The 23,417-nt window shown below is 41.3% G+C and overlaps 1 long non-coding RNA gene across 1 annotated transcript in view; it reads left to right on the top strand.

Annotated features, from left to right (window-relative positions):
- The window catches only part of LOC137323340 (uncharacterized), a 68,148-nt gene extending 47,338 nt beyond the window's left edge, over positions 1-20,810 (top strand). Inside the window, exons 2-3 of the long non-coding RNA XR_010963358.1 lie at positions 14,435-14,684; positions 18,825-20,810. This is a non-coding gene — a long non-coding RNA (uncharacterized lncRNA). The remainder of the gene's footprint in view (positions 1-14,434; positions 14,685-18,824) is intronic.
- Positions 20,811-23,417: the final 2,607 nt, after the last annotated feature.

Raw genomic sequence — 23,417 nt, 5'->3', positions numbered from 1 at the left:
TGGCCACTGTCTGAGGCTGAATCAGATCGTTCGCAACCTTGGCATCCTATTTCACCCTCAGATGAGCTACCGACCACATATCCGCTCCATCACCAAGATCGCCTGATTCCACCTCCTTAACATCGCCCGTCTTTGCCCCTGCCTCACCTCATCTGCTGCTGAACTCCTCATCCATACCTTTGTTACCTCTAGACTTGACTATTCCAATGCTCTCCTGGCCGGCTTCCCATCTTAGACCCTCCAAAAACTTGAGATTATGCAAAACTCTGCTGCCCCTAGCCTAACTTGCACCAAGTCCTGTTTATCCATCACCCCTGTATTCGCTGACCTACATTGGCTCCCGGTCAGGGAACGCCTTGATTTTAAAATTCTCATCCTTGTTTTCAAATCCCTCCATGACCTCGCCCCTCCCTATCTCTGTAACCTCCTCCAGCCCGATCTCCTCCTCCGACATCTCCGCGCTCCTCTAATTCTGGCCTCTTGCGCATCCCCAATTTTAATCGTTCCACCATGGGAGGCCATACCTTCAGCTGCCTAGGCCCTAAGCTCTGGAATTCCCTCCCTAAACCTCTCCTCCTCTCCACCTCTCCCTCATCCTTTAAGATGCTCCTTAAAACCTACCTCTTTGACCAAGCCTTTTGGTCACCTGTCCTAATATCTCCTTATGTGGCTCGGTATCAAATTTTGTTTGACAACGCTCCTGTGAAATGCCTTGGGACATTTTACTATGCTAAAGGTGCTATATAATGCAAATTGTTGTTGTTGTTATTGTTTTGTTTGGATAGATGCAAAATGCAACTTTGAGTAGAATGGATATTGTATCAAGCGCTATGCACCAGTGTCAGAGATGACTTTATGAAGATATAGTACATAGTTTTTGTTACTGTACTGTAAATGATAGAAGTCAGTTCCAAATTCAGTGAAATTAACTGCTCTGCCAAACCAATGCATAGAATTAAATTTCATGAGGTTTGTGCATTGCTATTAAAATTCCTAGTCTATTATATATATATATACGTCTTTCAAACAAAATACACCAAGTTTTTGTTGGGAGTGGAGGAGCAGTTGAAAGTATTATTTTTTCTCTTGGTCATGTTCTAAAGAAGACAATAATAAATGTTGTAATTGCGTATTTTGATTTAAATGTGTGCTGTTTCATGTACGTCAAATGTTTCGAAAACAATATTCAACCAGTTCCAACAGTGGGAGAATGAGGTAAATCTCAACATTAATTGTAGCCTCTGTAGTTTGTCACGTTGCTTGTTTGTGCACAGCACAGTCGTTGCACATCTGGAAACGTGAATATGACTCAAACCCAGTATTTACAGTAGAGATGGAGCATAAATTGTCAGGGCACTATGACAGTAACATAAATAACTATTTAAATTGCTGCCACACCTAACCAGGTTGCAAGTAAAACCATTCTCTACTTTAGCAATCGGTAACCCCCCCTGCCACAGGATCTGATTATACGGACAGTCATTTTGGGGCTCCCAAACATTATTTATTGACGAGCAGTCTGCAAGACTTGAAGCATTGAACTATGGCTAAGAATTTCCTGTTGGCTTCACATGCAACACTCTGAGCCTTAAAACGTGAACAGTCGAAACAGAAATGACCTGATCATGAAAAGGTTGACCTCCAGGCAGTATGAAGTCGATATTGGATTGCCTGGTGACATTCTACAGTTGTCCTGAGCTGCCAGGCAAAAGCCTTTCACGTTAAAAGCACTTCATTCTGGCTGCATCAATTTTACAGACCTATTTTTCAAAAAAAAATGAACAATATGTACTCTGTCTTCATTCCTAGCTTATTTTCCAAATCTTAAAAAGTTAAATACAATTTTTTTTCCACAACGCTTCCACTAATTAAAGGTCCTGCTCCCGAGTAAACTTAAATACATAGAGGTCGTTGGTAGGGTAATTTTAAGTCAAGAAATTTTCAGAAACTCTTTGACATAGGCTACCACACACACACACACACACACATTGGTAGCTAAGGCAAGTGCATAGGATGTTTTATTAGCTATTCATGGAATTTTGATCCCACTGGAATTACAAATCAATTTGAACTAAACACGTAATGTAAACACAAAAGATTTTGTTGATTATGGAGAAGTCAACTCAAAGAAAGGTAACTCACCACAGTAGTCTTGTTCTACAAGCAAAACTGGCCATGTAACAAGAGTTTTACTCAAGTAGGCATCCGGAACTTTCAAAACAAGAGAAACGCTTTCAATATCGGACTGGAGCTACTTCACGTGCTTCTTTCAATACCATAGGTAACTTGCCCTCTGCAAATATCCTGCTTAAATCCATTGGGCCCAATTTTGAATCAGCCCATGAGTCCACTGCTAATTATTGCAATGTCCTTCCATGGTCCTCATTTGCTATGCAGGGTGAGTTTGGAGCAGTAGTACCATTTCTGATAGGTTCAACGCCGCTGGGAGGAAGGGAAATAAAGTTCTGGTGCAACCTTTAAAAGGGTACAACCAGTTAAAGGGCAGCATCACTTCCTACAGCCGCCTCCACACTCTGACCTCAGTTTCCCTCCCACTGCACCCAGTAGGACTGCTGCTGGCTGCCCTTTCCCTGCCTATCGCATGCAGGTGTCATTGGATCGAGGAGCCAGGTTCCTGGACCATTTCCATCCTATCCATCCCACTTACTCGAGACTGCCTGGTGAAAGATGGTGGAGGCCCAGGGTAGCAGTGGCAATGGCCCCGAATGTTGTAAATACAGGGAGCGGGCCTCGTAGGCAGTTTCTCTCCCTCCATTTTGCCTCAATTACTTGTTTGCTGAAGGCCTCAGTCTTAGTTTCAGCCAAGGCCCCGTGAATCCTTCAATCTTGCCTCCAACCTCTTCTGGTGCTGCAGTGACAGTTCCACTGCAGCACCACTTGTATTTTCCTGGGGACTACTGGCTTGGAAGTGGGAATCCCACCAGGAGCCTGCCATGAATACATAATGACCCCTCACCTCGGAAGCTGGGGTTGGGTCAGGTGATGGAAATCCTGCTCAGCCCACGTAGAGACAGGAAAAAGAAAATCCAGCCCGTAGAATTTAAATGCTACACTATGAAAACATAAACACTGCTCCATTCTTAAACATTTATGGGTATAATTTGCTCTTTATGAAAAGTTACAGAAAAAAAAATCTTTTATTAAACTGTCATTCTAAATCGCTTCAGTTTAACAAAAGAATTTCTCTTTAACCTTACACAAAGACCAAAATGCACCTTTTAAAGATGTGGCGACTCAACTACCAAAGCTTGCAGCTCAAGGGCCCTCTTTACTGAAGCAAATGATATTAAAGTCGACTTCTTCACCTCGTAAAAACTTACACAAGTCTAAAATCATGAGTATAATGAGTGGAACGATAGTGCAGCCATTCCCCATCTAGTGAGTTCCTTATCTCGGCCACCCTGCCTGGGGAGAGATATAGTGGAGGCTTGGCATATCTCCAGATAGATGGAGGAAATATTGGAGACAATCACCTCTCTTGTTCATTTTCTACTGTCCAGTTGCAGTATGGAGTCGACTGGTTCCAGTTCACCTGTTCTGCCAGGGAATGGAGCTCAATAAAGATAAGCCTAAATAAAAAATAAAAATAACTTAACAAAATTAAAATTAAAAACCAATATAAGCTTGCATACAATAAGAGTAAATTCCCAATGAATTTATGAAAGAATAAGGCTTTATCAGGTTCCACTCATAAAATGTACTACTTGAGATCTGCCCCCTATCATCTGCCAATATCTGAGAACCAAGCTGTGAGACCCATCAATGTAATTAAGATTACTCTTGTGCCCTAAGGATTTTCCACTGTGTATCCATTCCACTTTTGAAGAGATTAATTTGTTGAGATCCCCTTTCCTTGAAGCAGGTTCGAGGGGCGGTATGGCCTACTCCTGCTCCTATTTCTTAGGTTCTAAGTCCGTATTCAATGTATCCTGGTGAAAGGTATCCTTTTTTGGGGTGCACCTTGTTCCTTTATCTTTAGCTCTGACTAGGTACGCATTATTTCTCACAGCTGCAGATCTTGTTCTTCCCCATTCTTGTATATTTGTGTATCTGACAACAGTAATGATAGCTGCACAACTGGTATTGAAAATTTCTAGAAGTCAGCCAGACTCCAATTTGACTATATGCTATTTATTATTTTTGCAAACCTAATGTCTGATACTCTAGAAATATGGCAAAATGCCCCCCTCGGGTAAGTACCTTTAAGAAAGTTTTCAATGTTCTGTTAAAAACTGATGCCTGCACATGCCATTTCTCATTAAAATCAAAAACTGTCAGGCCTCACAAGAGACACCTGTTGATTCTGAGGTAGGAACATAGGAACAGGTGTAGGCCATTCAGTCCCTCGAGCCTGCTCTGCCTTTCAATTAGATCACGACCAATCTGTATCTCAACCCCATGTACCCGGCTTAGCTCCGTATTCCTGATGCCCTTTCCTAACAAAAAATTATCGATCTCAGTCTTGAAAGCCTCAATTATCCCAGCATCCACAGCCTTTTGGGGAAGAAAGTTACAGATTTCTACTACCCTTTGTGTGAAAAAGTGTTTCCTGATTTCCCTCCTAAATGACCTAGCTCTAATTTTAAGATTACAATGGCATGTATCGGCATCAGTTTTAACAGAACATTGAAAACTTTCTTAAAGGTGCTTACCTGAGGGGGCATTATGTCCCCTTATTCTTGATTCCCCCATCAGAGGAAATAATTTCTCTGTATCTACCCTTTTGAATCCTTCAAACTTCTATTCTCAAGAGGAAACAAGCCAAGTTTATGAAACCTGTCCTCATAATTTAACCCTCTGAGCCCCAGCTAAATACTCTGCTGACCCAGGCCACTCACATCTAGTTTCATACTACTCCTTATTCTCAGTTAGGCACAAGACCAGTGCCTTCTGGCTCCCCAGACAGGTGTCAAAGCAAGCTTAACATTCCCAGGTACAAACTCTAATCTACAATTTTATGTTCCCAGGAGGTGCCAGCTAAGATTTTTCCAAATTCACTGTCGCAACTTGCTGGCTGTCCTAATGGAGATGTGGAGTGCACACTCCCTAAATCTACTGTTATCATATTATGTCCTGGGAAGATCATATAAATAATTTCTTGTGGAAAGAACATCTTAATGTTTTCCTTTTTTAAAAAAAAGTTCAAATTTTTGATCATCTTTTCTGTCCATCCAATCAATGAAACAAATGAAAGGCAACTTGCTGTGAATGGAACTGGACTCTACTCCACTGTACTCTCACTCTCTTCAACACATCCTCACTACTAAGGCTCCCTGTCCTATCTAATTGTCACCAGTTTGTTTTCTGAGGAAAAATTTGCTCTTGAGGTCAAAGGAGAATTTAAGAGATTAGTTGCACTGGTGCTGGCACACTAGTTAGAATCAGTTTTAAAGATGACACAAATATGAACCTGGCCTCTTATAGTTGCCTTTTGATACAAATGAGGAAGGCATAAAGTTAATCAAACAATATACTGAATGTTGGAGAATGGCGATGACCTTTGCTTAAGTTCCATCTTACCCTGAGAGTTGTTCTCCAAGAAGATCTGCAGATGATTTGGCTTTTCTTCCCACTGGAGCTCCTACGATTAGTATAACAGTCATTTACCTTTGAACAAAGATGATCATTTCACTCAAGGTATATGCAAGGCCTTTATTAATATAATCTGTTCCAACAGATGATGCATTAAAGTTGAAGCTTGCATCGGGGTTAGGAAATGCTGAAGTGTTCAACACAACAGGTATATCCCTGACAGCTGTGGCTTTTGTTTTAGTCACTCCTGACAGCACTTGGCAAGTTCCTTCCTTGTTTGGAGACGGTACTGCTTTGAGAAGGTACATCACAGAATGTCATGTTGCAGACTGATGCACTTCAATACACTTTATGTGGATGTTGGTTTTCATTAAGTTGTTCTGCAGCTGAGTCAAGATTTTCCAGCCAGAACCAGGCATACATTTCCAACGAAAATGTTAATAAAAGTGACTAAATGGTGGACTTGATAGTGATTGTGAATGTGAACAAAATCAAGATTTTACCTCAATGTAAGCACATCATATTTGGCAGAATGAAAAAGAAATTTGTATATAGATTTTATGAATAAGCGCTCCCAGCACAAAGCTTCGCGAGGCAGGATTGCATATCAGGAATCCGAGCACAGAAATCAGCATGCCTGCACATTTCCCATTCCCAATGTGTTAGGCACACTGACCTCCATGTCCAAATTCCTGCTTTGTGCTCTCGTCACGTGAAGATCTGGGCTGGATCCATTACTTTGTAAAATCTGCTTCATAGTGTCTCATCACGCCTCAAAGAGCTTCAAGTACAATGATCTGCTTTGAAGTACAGGGAGGAATGTTGGCCAGGACACAGTAAGAACTCTCTGCTGTTCTGCAAAGAATGTGCTGAGATCTTTAACCAATGGAGAAGGCAGATGAAGCCTCGGTTGAACAGCTCACCTAAAGGACAACACCTCCAGAAATTCAGCATTCCCTCGTTATTCTAGTCAGGCATCAGCCTAGGTTATCGCTCCGGTGAAGTGCCTTGGGATGTTTTATGTTAAAGGCGCTATATAAATGCAAGTTATTGCTGTTGTTTTGTAAGTATGGGTTGAATGGACAACTTCTGACTCAGAGGCAAGAGTTCTACCGACTGACCCAATGAAGCTGAGAGCAAGTGAAATATTAAATATATAAACCCATTCAACGACTCAATTGGTACAATCCACAGCCAACATTCCAGGACAGGACCTCACCACAGTGACTTTAGGTTCGGACATCAGTTGCTGCCTAATACTTTCTATGGACTTTATTGCTGGTTCAGTTTTATATTATTTTGTGCAGCCTGTTGTCTTTGGGGCGGGGTGGGGGGTGTTGCAAATACTGTTTTAACCCCTTATTCTCTTAGCTTATTCTCATGGTTAAATGTCACTGGGGTGGATCTTGACTTTATGCAATAGTGTGAAATGGGTGATAGTGAATCAGCAGCCCATTTTACAAATCTCCCGATATTAATTTCCATTGACAATAAGCTGCCGATTCGCTATCACCCGTTTTACACTATCGCACAAAGTCAAAATCTACCCCACTGTATTTTAAGTTTTAACATCCTAGGATTATCTACTCGTTTCTATTGTTTGTGGGTGTCAAGAATTTTACTGAAATAATGTCAACATATGTTGACTATTGCAGATTTTGCACAAGTACTCTGTTTATGTTTATATGCCAGATGGCAAATATGATGCCGTTAAAAGAAACCAGCACGATGCTGGAAAATTCTATGAAGAATTGACTGCAAACAATGTTACATCACAAGTAGCATTCCTTAAAATATTTCAAAGCACATCATCGAAATCCGGTCATCACTTCCGTTATGTCAAAACATATATATTAACATATTCTTCTAAGTATTAGTGAGTTACTCATTTTGACCCAAAATTATTTTTAGAAAACCAATGTTCCTTTGCATCATACTTCAACATATGCAACAAAAACAAAGATGATCTATATCAAGTAAAAAGAAAGAAATAACTTGTATATAAATAACGCCTTTCATGACCTCAGGACTCCCCAAAGCGCTTTACTGCCATTGCATTTGAAGTGTAGCCACTGTTGTAATTTAGGAAACGTAGCAGCCAGTTTGCGCACAGCGAGGTCCCTCAAACAGCAATGAGATAATGACCAGACAATCTGTTTTAGTGAAGTTGGTTGAGGGATAAGTATTGGCCAGTAATGAGAACATTTAATTTGTTTTTGATTAAAATCAGTGCTATTGAAATTTTTTTCAAGAATTTGTTTGACATCATGAAAACATTTATGTTGGGGCTGCGAGAAATAAATATTTACACAGATACATTTGTATAGACAAACAGTAAGACCCCAAGCTTACTCAGCCATTCTGGCCAACTCCCACCGTAACTCTGGCGGGAGTCTGGAGGGACAGCTGGAAACTTTGCTGGGACCTGGACATGCCAGGTCCCAGCAGCCCCCGACACAAAGGGCTATTCAGGGGGACCAACTACCAATTTCCAGGAGGATGAACCAGCTTCCCCAACCCCGGGCCAGATATTTAACACTGGTGTTTCAGGGGTCTTTGGTGGGAGGGGCACTATAGATCACTACAAAGGCCTGCTCATTCCTGCAGGATCCTCTCCCTGGCCCCATCAACTTCGATGGGGTCAGGGTGAGCATGATCCCAAAGTAACTGCCGCAACCTTGCCTCCGCAGATCTTCAGAGCCTAAAACATTTAACCAAAAAAGTCTAGACCTGAAATTCTCTTGGGAAGATCATTCACATCAAATAATTAGTTTGTTTTGTGGGGATCTGGCCAGAAACTGAGCTAAGCTCAATCAGATCATTCTGGTTTTGTTAACCCAGAAGCAAACTGACATTATAGAAACTCAGTTTTGCCAGTTTTAATTTTAATTCTGGTGGGAATTTGTATTATATTTGTTGTAATATTAGGAAAATGTTGTATTATCCTGTTAAATTCCATTGGCAACATTTGACGCTGTGATCTAATCCTGCTGTTAAATAAAAAAAATAATGGTGGCTGCAGAATGACAATAGGGGAACTGTATGCTTGGGTTTGGGAAATATTGTGGTGGGTGTTGGAGCCTGTGCAGCAGGTCTGAGAATGTGTTTAGTAAAGTCTTGCCTGGGAATATACTGGATGCAGCTAGAGGGAAGAGCTCATCTGGGAAAAATGTAGAATGAAGCCTAGCTAAGGGAGTCTCAATGAGACAACAATGTGCAGTAGCTCTGGTATGTCTACGATTATCCATCAGGCCAATCCTTTGTTGTTGATGGCAACATTTTATTTTTAATTAGGGGTTTTCAGAACAATACAATACAGCAACTGAGCTTGTGTTCTCTAAGTGTCTGATAGAAATCCCTCCAGGGAAGTCATTATGACACATCCCTGGGAGTGTGCATCTTTATTAACAATTGCTTTTGTTGTAGAAACTTCTGGAAAACTAAGCAGCACTACATCACATATGCATGCATGTTGCAGTGGAGAGGAGTACCACATATACTAGATTAAACTATAAATTATACACGGAAGAGTTTCGTTTTTACTTGTCGAAAAACACGCACTTGCTGTTTGATATCAGGTAAAGTTACATTGTCATTTTTGCTCGCATAAAGTAGGCCTTGCTGTTATTCTTGCAGGGACACATTTCTGCAGAAGGTGATCTTTGTACCTAATGAATATACTAATTGAGGATGGCATAAAACACTTTGACCACTATGTCCAAATTTCCACTTCCATTTATTCTGTAAAATCTGTACATTACTAAGGTCTGTTAGATCCAGGTTTTAAGTGTAGGTAATATATAAATAGGCAAGTAGCAACATGTTGCACAAACAGACGTGCAACAACCATCAGATAAAATGATATGGGTATTTTTACTTAAAATACTTTCAATTAAAGGCAAGGCAGGGCAGAGCTAGAAAGGAGCAAAGAAGATATCCTTCACTACAGACATATCAGCTTCAATCATGTTTTCCTGTGTATGAGGGTCACCTTCTGTGGCCTAGAGGTACTACGTGATTTTGGCCAGTTTTTTACTTTTGCTTGGCTCAACTTCTCATAAAAGTGCAATATTTGCGGCATGACTTGCATACTGCTCGTTCCTTCAATGTGGGATTTAACTTTTTTTGGAAGTTCTGGTGAGGCAGAACACAGACCTGTTACAATTCAGGCCCTCTCCCAACGCTCTTCGCTCATGCTCGCTGCAAAGGGCAGTTTTTATAAGCCAGTCCAACCCTCCTATGAACTGCAACTTAGGCCGGGAATTTCCTGGAACTTTCAGCGTAACTATGGCTTAAGAGCAGAGTTGTGCTGTTTCTTTTCTGAAGAAATTTACCTGTAACTAATTTATGTCGGTTTTACGCCGAAACATCACAAGCGCGAATTTCCTCGATTGTTGGCGCCACTTACGATGTACGTCCGCTGAAATCCTCTGCTGCTCATTAACATAGGCCCGCCCCCATTCTAAAGCCGAGCTCACATGGGTTTCCTGCATTGACTCCAGTAATGTGCTGGCATAGATTTATCCCCAAAAAGCACAGCAGGACCAGAAGTTCTTGATGTTGGCGTACGTAGAGGGGTAACTGCATTTCTCAGGTGTGAAGCTTCAATTTTTTAAGAGAAAGAGACACTTTTATAACTATTGACGCTTCCTTATTCAAAAATACCATTTTTATTTCCTTCTGTACAAATAATTTTAACCGTAAAAAGAAATTGCAGTGTCTGCCTTGATTCAAATACTCATTCAAGATCCCCACCAATGCACGATGAATTTATTTAAAGGAACATTCAACCTGAATACATAAACTGCAAGATCTGGAACATTCTCCATAGAACTGTATTAGTGCACATGTGTAATTCTGGAAGAACTGTGGTCGGGAGGTTTCATTCTACCATTTATGTTTGTAAGTAACTAAAGCACAGCTGCAGGGTTCTTAGAATCGCTTACTTCTTTGATGTTATGTGATTTGCTTAACTAGAGATTGATGCATTGGGTAGGAGAGATTTTGCAAGTATACATCAAAATAAATAAATACTGGTTCAATTCAGCAAATACAATTACAAAGATGGTTCTATGAAACCATGCGATCAAGTTGTAACTACTATTCTGCTTTTCTAAAAATTCACATTTGGGCTTCCTGAACTAGTTGCACTTATCAAGGACTAACACAGTGAAGAACAAAGCTGGATTATTTGAATCAATTTAGAATGAAGTAAAAATGGTAGCAGACAGGTGTATTCTACGAGGGGGACCAATACTAACATTATTCTCAGACTGGGAGGTTTTAAAACAGTGTGGGTAAGGAGAGCATAGGCCAATTTTAACCCCAATACAGAAATCAGCCATTATATCTTTTCATGTGAAATTGCAGCGAGGCCAAGGTGCTGGAAACCTTTTAAAATGGAAGCCATGACTGTTATTTTTCTCCAGTATTCCTGTGTTCTTTTGGCTTGAGACCCTGTAGATAAAGCAAATATACAGAAATTGTCTGGAGTATAGGTGCTAGCATCAAGGCGGATGGCTTCCTGTTGTTTATATTTTTAATTGCAAACAGACCCCAGTCTGGACGAAATTATTTGATTGATTCCTCAGACAATGTATACATGTTTAGCACTGCAAGAAAGAGTCACAAGGACTGAATTTAACTCTGACAGAATGGCTCAGAAAGGCCTAGGACTTGGCTATGCTGCATCCCAACCTAAACTGGGATTTCCCACTCAGTCTTGGAAGGGGCTGGGAGTTCCCACTTCCCTGGGCCCATATGGGACCCACCATATGTCTGGAGGCCAGCAACCCGGTAAGGTGAGGCCCACTGGCCTCCAGAAAGGTGCAAGCGGGCCCCACTGGTACCCATGTCCCAATCTATTTGTGAATCATTCTGCCTGAATCCTACTGGGGTTATGGTTCGAGTTCACCAGAAGAGCCAGGTGAAATCAGTCCCTCCCTCTCTTTCTAGCAATGGTAAATGTGCATACATTCTCTGAGGAATCAGTCAAGCCCACAGGGATCTGTGTGCAATTAGTTATATAAACAGGGGCAAGCCATTTCCTTTGAAGGTGACACCTACACTCTAGACAGTGGTCTTGAGACATAGAACATAGAAAATAGGAGCAAGAGTGGGCTATTTGGCCCTTCGGGCCTGCTCCGCCATTCAAAATGATCATCGCTGATCATCTAACTCAGTACCCTGTTCCCGCTTTTTCCCCATATCTACATGTGTTCTCCAATCTCCCATCGTAACTTCAGCAGGAGATTGGCAGAACCCCCAGAGAAACGCCAAGACCTTGGGAGAATCCCTGTTGAATTTCCAGGGCAATGTATTTGGTCCATCTGCAGGCTCATGAACCAAAAGGACAAAGGAATGCTTAAAATTACAATAACTTGCATTTATTTAGCACCTTTTACATAGAAAAATGTCCCACAGCACTTCACAGAGGAGTAATCAAAAAATGGATGCTCAGCCAAAGATACAGATATTAGGAGAGATGGTCAGAGGTGAATTTTAAGGAGAACAGGGAGTTGGAGATGCAGTGAGGATAAGTGTGGTGGGTGAGCAGGACGCTGCAGATAGGATACAGGCAGCAGAGTTATGGATGAGCTTAATTTTATGGAGGGAAGAGAAAGGGAGGCCGGTCATGAAAGCATTGGAATAGTTGAGTCTGGAGGTGACAAAGGTACAGTAGTCATGGCTGCTATTTTAAAAATTCCCAACACCTTGTCCTTGAATAGATATAAGGCCCAATCCCTGATTGGGGTTAAAATTGAGCAGTACTCTCCTTACCGGTCTTGTTTGTGAGGCCTCCCAACTATACTGGATTCTACTGGGTCAGTTAATTTAAATATGCTCTTTGCGTGCAGGGAGCACTGCAGCACCTTGGGGAAGGAAACCTGAAGTGCAACAGCTCTTAAAGAGCTACTGCACCGAAAGGGATCCACAGCTGGATTTTTGATGGTGACTAACTGAGAAGGCTGGAGAAGCACTGAGAATTGATCGTTTCACTGAAGACAACCTAGAGGTTCTGCTGGAGTTGGTGATGGTCAGGAAATGGTCATCTTTGGGGCAGCATGGAGCCCTGCTAGCAGAATTGCTTTGCAACAGGCTGAGCAGAAGGGTGCAAACAGAATGAATGCAATCTCCCACATCCTTAGGTCATGGATGCAAATGCGCAAAAGGTTTTTGGAAATGAACATAAGAACATAAGAACATAAGAAATAGGAGCAGGAGTAGGCCAATCGGCCCCTCGAGCCTGCTCCGCCATTCAATCAGATCATGGCTGATCTGATCCTAACCTCAAATCTAAATTCATGTCCAATTTCCTGCCCACTCCCCGTATCTCCTAATTCCCTTTACTTCTAGGAAACTGTCGATTTCTGTTTTAAATTTATTTAATGATGTAGCTTCCACAGCTTCCTGGGGCAGCAAATTCCACAGACCTACCACCCTCTGAGTGAAGAAGTTTCTCCTCATCTCAGTTTTGAAAGAGCAGCCCCTTATTCTAAGAATATGCCCCCTAGTTCTAGTTTCACCCATCCTTGGGAACATCCTTACTGCATACACCCGATCAAGCCCCTTCACAATCTTATATGTTTCAATAAGATCGCCTCTCATTCTTCTGAACTCCAATGAGTAGCATCCCAATCTATTCAATCTCTCCTCATATGTCCGCCCCCTCATCCCCGGGATTAACCGAGTGAACCTTCTTTGTACTGCCTCGAGAGCAAGTATGTCTTTTCTTAAGTATGGAGACCAAAACTGTATGCAGTATTCCAGGTGCGGTCTCACCAATACCTTATATAACTGCAGCAATACCTCCCTGTTTTTATATTCTATCCCCCGAGCAATAAAAGCCAACATTCCATTGGCCTTCTTGATCACCTGCTGCACCTGCAAACTAACTTTTTGATCTTCTTGCACTAGGACCCCCAGATCCCTTTGTACTGCAGTACTTTCCAGTTTCTCGCCTTTAAGATAATAACTTGCTCTCTGATTTTTCCTGCCAAAGTGCATAACCTCACATTTTCCAATATTGTATTGCATCTGCCAAATCTCCGCCCACTCACCCAGCCTGTCTATCTCCCCCTGTAGGTTTTTTATGTCCTCCTCATTCTCCACTTTCCCTCCCATCTTTGTATCATCTGCAAACTTTGATACGTTACACTCGGTCCCCTCCTCCAAATCGTTAATATAGATTGTAAAGAGTTGGGGACCCAGCACCGACCCCTGCGGAACACCACTGGCTACTGGTTGCCAGTCCGAGAATGAACCATTTATCCCAACTCTCTGCTTCCTGTTAGATAACCAATCCTCCACCCATGCCAGAATATTACCCCCAATCCAGTGATTCTTTATCTTGAGCAATAATCTTTTATGTGGCACCTTGTCGAATGCCTTCTGGAAGTCTAAATACACTACGTCCACTGGTTCTCCTTTATCCACCCTGTACGTTATGTCCTCAAAGAACTCAAGCAAATTTGTCAGACATGACTTCCCCATGAAGAAGAATGTCAAGGTAAGCTTTGTGAAATGGTGTCCACTAAAAGGAAAGGAATGCACATACTATGTATACACCAAGAACTCAGACCACAGTATGGTGCCACATCCACAATGCAGCCTGCAAAGCACTGGCACCAACACACATATTTTACAACCCCTCACATCTCACACCACTCACTATCATCTCAGTGAAGGGGCAGCTCCAACTTGGTGACAGAAGTTCAAGGCTTTCTTTCACTCACAGAATTGCTGTACTCTTGTTCACCCACCACTATGGCTCCTCAAACAACTTGCATGCTTTCCACTCTTCCTTTCACACCAGTTGGAATGTAGGCTGCACCACATCTTCAATACTAATGCAGAAATTTTCTATTTGCTATTTTTGCAGGAGAAGTCTTCCCACAATCTTTGCAAGAGGACTAGTGATGGACCACCTAATCTGTGACACTTCAACCAATATGAGGTGCAGGCCCCCAAATAACTGGTGTGGTGATGATTGAGGGAGTCTGCCTGGCCTAATTTCTGCTGCAGCAATTATTCAGTAACTTTCAAACTTAGGAAGAACTGGAACAACTTTTAACTTTAAAGAGAAGTGTAGGTTAGGTTGAGATTAAGATACCAGTAGGATAAAGTTCCAGGTAAGCTATATATGATCACAAACATTGGATTATGTGGTTGTCTTTTAAGATGTTATGATATTAGAAGAAAGAAAGAACTCGCATTTATACAGCACCTTTCATGACTTCAGAATGTCCCAAAGTGTTTCACAGCCCGTTTAGTCCTTTTGAAGTGTTGTAATGTGGGGAAACATGGCAGCCAATGTGTGCACAGCAAGGTCCCATAAACAGGAATGAGATGAATGACCAGATAATCAGTTTTGGCGGTGTGTGTTGAGAGATAAATGTTGGTCAGGATACCAGGAGAACTCCATGCTCTTGTTTGAATAGTGCCATGGGATCTTTTACATTCTAAGACGGCAGCTGAGGTCTCAGTTTGATATTTCATCCAAAGGACAGCATCTCCAAGAATGTGGCACTCCCTCAGTACTGCACTGAAGTGTTCAGCCTAGATTATGTGCTCAAGTCTCTGGAGTGAAGATTGAATCCAAGACCTTCTGGCTCAGATTCTGTACATATTGGGCCGGATTTTGCTGTAAAAATAATGGTGAGGCTAACATTGCGCACCGTTATTTATGTGCAAATCGTACAGCAACTTCTGGTGACTGCACGTATGCAGTTAAACATGGAAATCCAGAAGTTGCTGTACCAGATGCCCTGCTCCTCCAAAAGCTGTGCGAATGGAACGGTGTGAAGTTCCTGCACTTACATCGCAGATACGGACAAAACTTGCCAGCAAAAGTTAAGTCAAGTCATTTCAAGTTTAAGTACCCTTTTAACGGCGTGGTAAGTCTTGACTATTGCCAAACGACCTCTCTGACACTGAAAATTAACTTTTACAAGTGTGGAGTCTCATTCCTCCAGATTGTCATTATTGTTGGACATTTTTTTAAAAATGTTTTTCCTTTTTCTTTCTGTCTCCTTTATCTCTGATCCTTAATCCAATATTTCTTTGCCTCTATTTATTTAATCTGTACCTGATTTGATACTGAATTCACTATTCTAACTTACACTTCCCGATAAACTCTGCACTGCTTATTAACGATTCTTCAATCTGATTGGTTAAGGAGATACCCAGCTGCTTGCCCTGTTCACATAGAGGAAGTTGCCTTGTAAAAGCTCATAGAAAGTCTATGGGCAAGTGCAAGTCGAACGAATGGTTCGGCCCGATGTCTTTAAGATCACTGGACCATATTTTAAAACCAGTGCCTGTGGTGCTTTTCCAGCTTGAAGTATGGGAATTTGCTACTTAAAGGCCTGCAAGACGTAATTGCATTTTATGCTTGGAGCCTTAAGACACAACTGGTTCATCCAATAATGCTAAGGCAGGATTTTAACAGTTCTCATTTTCAAAAGAGCTATTAATAATGTAAAAATATTATCCCAGAATAGCCATAGCCTAGGGCATATCCACAGCAAACAGTGCCTATAAATCTCATTCTGTCAGTTCTTACATATTTACTAAATTTGGGTTGAGTAGACTCTATTACATTCCTTATTGTGTTTCATGAAACAACCTGTTACAAATATTAAGAGCCCTACATATTACAAGCTCCACTTATCAGTCCTCAGCATGTGCTAAGGAAGCAAGACGATGCTAATATATGAACCATAAAAGCAGATGGCTTGTTGATGTGGAACTATCAGTAAGTCAATGCAAACTTTATCAGCTTCTAATAAAAACCTTATGGCTTCATGGGTGATCAATTGTATTGATACTCAGGAGCTACTCACTAAGAATAATGAGCAGCAGGATAGATTCATTGGATTAGTTCAGATTAGCCAGCTAATGAAAGTGATGCAATTAAATAATCCACAAGCCTACCTGCTCCCGTGAGTTTTATGAGAAATGTATTGATATTCAAAACCATTTGTTGATTAGCATATATGTTATTTTGTAGTCATGACATCTTGAATGAAGCATCCACAGGAAGAGAAAGAGTCCCTTTCAAATGTGCTTTCCATTGTTTAATCTAATAATTTAAATTGACCACAAGATCGTTGTGTAGACATATCTATGGAACCTGAGATTGCACTTCCAAAATACATACACACCCAAATAAAAAAAAATTCAAGAGTCAGCAGTTAGACATAACATGCAGATGATGATAAATATTATCTATTGTACCATCTTTCTGAATGTGAAGTCTTAGTACTGTTGCTAGAGTCAGAGAATGCCTTCAACTAAGTCATGTGAAGTTTTTAATTACCATGCTGTGAGAATTTTGTTTCAGTCTCCACTTAAAACCCGATGCTCAGGTTATGTGTTGATTCAGGGTAGTTGATTGCATTCTCACCTCTGAGAGACAAAGCTGTGGGTTCAAGTCCCACTCCAGGATTTACACACCTAATCTGGGCTGATGCTTCAATGCATTACTGAGGGAATACTGCATTATTGGAGGTGTTCTCTTTCAGATGAGATGTTAAATTGAGGCCCTGTCTGCCTGTTTGTGTGGATGTAAAAGATCCCATGGCACTATTGGGAGAAGAGCAAGGGAGTACTCCTGGCCAACTTTTATCCCTCAATCACCAATTCCAAAAACAGATTAACTGGTCGTTTATCTCATTGCTGTTTCCAGGACTTTGCTGTGTACAAATTGGCTGCCACGTTTCCCTACATTGTAACAAAGGTAATTCATTGGCTGTAAAGCACTTTGACATGTCCTGAGGACGTGAAAGGTGCTTTCTAAATGTAAGTTCTTTCTCTCTTTCTCTCTCTCTCTCTCTCTCTTTATTTCATTAAATCAAGACTCTTTCAGTGGATTAGTTGAACATTAAGACATTATTTGAAGAGTCAGTTCTTCAGTGCCCTGGGAACATTCCTTCCATAATGCTCACTACCAAAAACAAATTAACAGGTCATTCATCTCATTAATGTTTGTGGGAGTTTGCTATGCACAAAATGGCTGCTGTGTTTGCTTACTTTACAACAATCACAACACTCCAAAGTAATTCATTGTACGTGGAACACTCAGACATTTTGAAGGGAATCAATATTAATGCAGTCCATTTCTTTTGGTGCCCTCTCTCTTTGCTCTTTGTCCTAATGATTGAACTCTTAGTAATGGCTGCTTGGAACATTATTGCTTAAGTGAACAATGTAGGTAGAGAGCACAAACACTTCTGTAATTGCAGATTCCCATTCAATCCAGTGGGAGTGACACAAAATCAACTAGCAGTCGGGCTACAATATTAATTTTGCCAAAAGCAAAACAATTCTTCAATTTGTGGGAAAACCACCCTAGGTTTCCTCAATTTTTTTAAATGATATTGATAGATAAGAGTTAAAATTATCCCACCCCCTTTTTTTGCAGGAACACTTTGAGATTATTTTCCTTTTCTTCAAATCAGTCAATAGATGTTTCACTCTGTCAACTCTACTTAGAGGCTATGGTAACCTAATGGTTATTTATGGTACTAGACCAGTAACTCAGAGGTTTTGCGTTCAAGGCCCACCGTGACAAATTGTGAACTTGAATTCAATAAATCTAGTAATTTGTCAGCTGGTGCCTGAAACTGACCACAAAAGCTGCCGGATTGTTGTAAAAACCCAATTGGTTGACTAATGTCCTTCAGAGAAGGGAATCTACCACTGCTACCCAGTCTGCCCTACATGTTACTCCAGTCCCACACTATGTGGCTGACTCTTAATACCCTCAGGCAACTGGGGACAGGCAGAAAATGCTGCTGTGCTGGAATCACCCACATTCAAAGAAAAATGGGAAAAACAAACAACTCTGGCTTGAGATGAAGCCATTCAAAAAAGATCAAAGTTCTGCTCTGACTCAGCTATCTTTTTCAGATGCTTCTGGCAAACAGTCATTCAAGAGTGTTTCAACAGCTGAACAAGGCCTGACCTAAATATTTACATGCAGATAGAAAGCATGGCTGCATTTTAAGTCAATCAAACTATCAAGACACATTGGGCCATTCAACTATAACATGTAACAGTATAAATGAAGAACCAAAACAGCATTTTAATAACGTTTCTGCTACCCATTGTGATTAAAATATTTACATACCTAGCCCATTAGAAAAATGACCTTGCAAATTGCTCAAAATCCAATACTGTTAAGACGTGGAGGCTAGTACATTAGGATTTTATGATCCAAATATCAAGCCTTCTCTGTAGTATAACACGCAGATAATTTGCTTTCACAGACTTGGTCAACTAATCTATAATGATACAGTGAAACCTTTTGAGCTGGCGAGTGAGTTTCGACCTGGCAAGCAACTTTATTTTGCCTTCTTTGGACCTGTAATTTCTTCTCCCACTTGGATTATAAGGCTCTATTTATGACCAATTTGTCTGCTCTGAAAGTTTTTTCCCATTAAGGATGTCAACACCAAAACATTTTGGATTTAAAGTTCAGTATGACGCATAGAACTGAGGATGCCTGGGGGAGACCACAGAAATCAGTTAAGTGTGTGAGAGATGAGAAGTATTGAGAAAATGTGGGCTATGGACTTCACTGGATCCATGTGCAGAAAAGCACGGCTGATGTAGTTCAAAAGTTTGTTTACATCCTAATCATACCTCCATTACCTTTGAAAATAAAGGTTCGTACACCTTTGATGTACTGGCAAGTGTGTGCAGGGGATGGTACCCATCCGCACATCTACTGAGCATATCCAGATCTGCACTTCTTTTGGAGGACCGTATTAATCAATATCCATCAAATTATTAAAATTAAGGAAATTGGATGAACAAGATGTTTGGTCGTTGAAACCCCAATGTATGAATATACTTAGCAATGCTCAGAAAAGTCTAGCCAGCATACAAGTGCAGGGGAACCTAAGACAGCAATAACAGCTAATTAAAAATGGGCAAAAATACGCAAGTTATGTTATAAAAAAAGATTGTTTTGAGTCACCTCATTGGTCCCTGGTAACCACATGACTGGTTCCTTGCTGGCCTCTGCTCTGTTGCTGTTCCCGTGCATTGGTTAAGTGCCCCACTTCCTCTCAGGCCACATCACTAGCCGCATGTTTCTCTCTCAGCAGCATGTGTTGCAACAGATCCCAGACCCACAAATATCAGCCGGGGTCATTGCAATAGACCCAGTCCAACAGCATCACAAAGGCCATCCAGCTGGGGTAGAAATGCATTCTATTCCGTAGTGTGACTCCCCAGCCCACCACTCCTCCCCAGGCACCGCTCCCTTCAGGTATGCACATACCCCCGCCAATTCACCCGTCCACTTCCTCCTTCATACACAAGGAGAGACATGATGATTTATGTGGTTATCAGAAAGTTGGATTTCAAGTGTGGCTTAAGGTGTCCATGGAAAGTGGGAATAAAAGGAGCCAGTGAGTGACCTAGAGAAAGAGAGACGCATATGGAGAAGATAGAGAGAAAAAGTGTACACGAAAGAAAGGAGACAGAGGAACATGCAGAAAGAGTGAAAAAGAGACAGAAGATGACAATGAGGGAGAATGTGCGAGAGAAAAAGAGAGGAGAAAGACAAAGAGAGGTGGAAAGAGTTAGTGTTGGAGACAAACAGAGAGTTATAGCAAGGTGGAGACCAAAAAATTGCCCATGAACAACACCACAGAACATCAACTAGGCTTTTGAAAATTTTTAAAATAAAACATTGACCCTTGTGATAAAACATTGAACTATTGGGTTTGACTGGTACCTCATCAATGGCCTGACAGATTTATAATGATATTTGTCAATAACACATATCAGCAATTAAAACACGATAAGATCTTGTCAGCATTGAGTAATTGGGTTGGTGCATTACACTTGGATAGAGAAACGTCAGGTGCTGGTGCTAGTTACTTCAGTTAAACACACATTTCGTCTGAAGGAACAAACATCAACACCTTCATCTATTCAATTGGTATCTGAAATGATGATGATGGCATTATATAAAGAGTAGAAAGCTAAATTGGCTGTACGTATCCAAACTGTGCTTCTATAGTTTCTTCAGTTCCTTCCGTCCTTTTGTTATGCTTTGATCTTTTTAAAAAATGTATGAACACCCAGTAATATTATGAATCCACACACCCAGAGGGTGAGGCTCCCTGCCAGAAACTCAGACTTGCAAAATTACCCCCATTTGTATGTAAGGGAAATAACAGATAATTAATACAGACAAGATGGATGTCCAATGTTGTACTGATTCTGTACCCCTATATTTTTGTCGCAAAAAGAAAATTCCAAATAAACAAAATTATGTTAAAAATTGTTTCTTACTTTAGTGTTTGACTACTGTCACTCCCGAACCTCAATTTAATGCCATTCAACAATTTCCAAAGGCTTTTACAATCTTTTTGCAGTGTCTATTTAAACATGGTACCTGATTTAATGTGTTCATTCCTATGTATTCCTTGACATGATGATCACTGTCCTTTCTGGTTGATAGCGGCCTTGACTGCATTTCCTCCATTTCCCATGTCTCCTCTTTCTCTCCCTACCTTTCCTCTTATAGCAACAACATGGTCCCTCCTAGCAACACCTTCCATTCCTCGAGCCTCCACATCCACCAGATCATCTTCTACCAAATACAATATGATCCCACCAACCAAACACATTGGCCTGGATATTAACTCGGAGTCGGGAAGAGAGCGGGGTTGGGTTGGGGGGGTGGGAGGGTTTTCAGATGGGAATCCCGGAAGTAAGGGTCCCCCACACGTCCTGATGATTTTGACGGCAGGACGTCTTTAACATTTTTTCAACAGGTTTTGCGCCCAACAGCCAGCCAGATTGACAGGCTGGAGGCCTGTTGGATGGGAAAGTAGCCAGGGACAGATCAGGATCTTCAGGGTTTGGATGGGGGGTGGGGGGTGGTCGGGGAGAGATCAGGGTCTTTGGGGATTGGGTGTGGGGGCCGATCACAGGGTGGTGGGGGAAGCTGGGTATCGTTGCCGGGGTTGGGGGGGAGGGAACGGGGGTTCAGGCGCATCAGACATTGTGGGGCGAGGTCGGCTGATTGCGGGGTGTTTAAAAGGTAAGCTTGGTGGTCTGTTTGGCTGTATGCAAGTAACCTACTCACCGGGGGCGGGTCGATAATTAGTGCACGTGGGCGGGTACTTATCAGAGCAATTTACCTGATTATGAGATGATAATGAGGTGATTTTGAATTGAATTTAAGAGACCTTCGAAATTAACACTTTTTCACTGGCTGTGCTGTTTTCACTCCCTTTTTTAACCCTCTGACTTAGCAATCTTGTATATCAATAAGTACTTTTTCGCTTCTTTCTAGCTTTAACAAAAATCTATCCACAAACTATTCAACCCATTAACTGCGGCTTTGTGTTAATGTTATTACACCTGACCCTTGACCTTTACCTTTTGTTCTCTCCTCCCTTCCTCATATTGTGCAGGCTTATAAAGTACTGTGTAAAGAGGGGGTGTGACAAAGGTTCACTAGATTGATTCCTGGGATGAGAGGGTTGTCCTATGAGGAGAGATTGTGGAGAATGGGCCTATACTCTCTGGAGTTTAGAAGAATGAGAGGTGATCTCACTGAAACGTATAACATTCTTAGAGGGCTTGACAGGGTAGATACTGAGAGGCTGTTTCCCATGGCTGGAGAGTCTAGAACTAGGGGTCATAGTCTCAAGATAAGGGGTTGGTCATTTAGGATCAAGATGAGGAAACATTTCTTCACTCAGAAGGTTGTGAATCATTGGAATTCTCTACCCCAGAGGGCTGTGGATGCTCAGTCGTTGATTATATTCAAGACTGAGATCGATAGATTTTTAACACTAAGGGAATCAAAGGATATGGGGATAGGTCGGGAAAGTGGAGTTGAGGTCAAAGTTCAGCCATGATCTTATTGAATAGCAGAGCAGGCTCAAGGGGCCGTATGGCCTACTCCTGCTCCTATTTCTTATGATGTTATGTGTAAGGGGGCTTGCTTTTCTCCCAGATTCCAGTTCTGGTAAAAGGTCTATGTACAAAACATGAACCTATTTTTTCTCTACATGATGTGTATTCCTAGCAATTGTGATGCTCATTTTGTAATGTCCATTGATCTGCTTAATAGAATGTCAAAAGTGGCCATACTACAGTTACACAGAAATGTGCATCTCATATACTTTGATGTAAATATATAGAGCCTGGTGTGCTGTAGTTAAAGCCACATTGCCTTACCCCAGTACTATATGCAGTATTATATTCTTAGGGATTTACCAGATATTTCTTTCAAACTCAGCCCCTAAGACTACTCCCATAAGAGAACCCTTAGTCTCTATAAACCGGTGTGATTTTATACACACACAATCTACCAATGTAGCATTACTTAGGGGTCGATCAGAAATCCTGGTTGCTCTAATTAGCCCAGGCCGAGTCCTTCTATCTTCCCATAGTCTTTGGATATTGGAAGAATCTATGAGACCGTGCCACTTCTGCTCGAGACTACAAATCAGATTTATTAGCAGTAACAATTAGACAGTCGCAGAAAATCAATAAGGTGGATTTCAGTTGATTACAAAACTTTTGTCATAAGTCCTTGGGTACAAAAATAATAAAACATGCAGCATTTTTCTAACTATCTTAGTAACACTAAGCTCAGACCAGCATCTATATCATAACCTATGAGAGGTTTCATCCACCAATGCAATGGCCTTAATCTCAGTGGGTTCAGAACATTAAAGAGGTGGCAACACCGCCTACTCTCTAATATAAACTTTGAAGTTCAAAACTGGGATACGGGAGATCAAAAGTTGTCATCAATTATCAAATTAAAATAATGGTTTGCTGAACTCAGTGGTAGATTCAAACGCACTTCCATTGCCACCAAG

This window comes from Heptranchias perlo, chromosome 7 (assembly GCF_035084215.1).
Source record: "Heptranchias perlo isolate sHepPer1 chromosome 7, sHepPer1.hap1, whole genome shotgun sequence".
In the NCBI taxonomy this organism is placed as follows: domain Eukaryota; kingdom Metazoa; phylum Chordata; class Chondrichthyes; order Hexanchiformes; family Hexanchidae; genus Heptranchias; species Heptranchias perlo.
The sequence above is the reverse complement of the archived record's forward strand: the minus strand, read 5'-3'. Positions and strand labels throughout refer to the sequence as shown.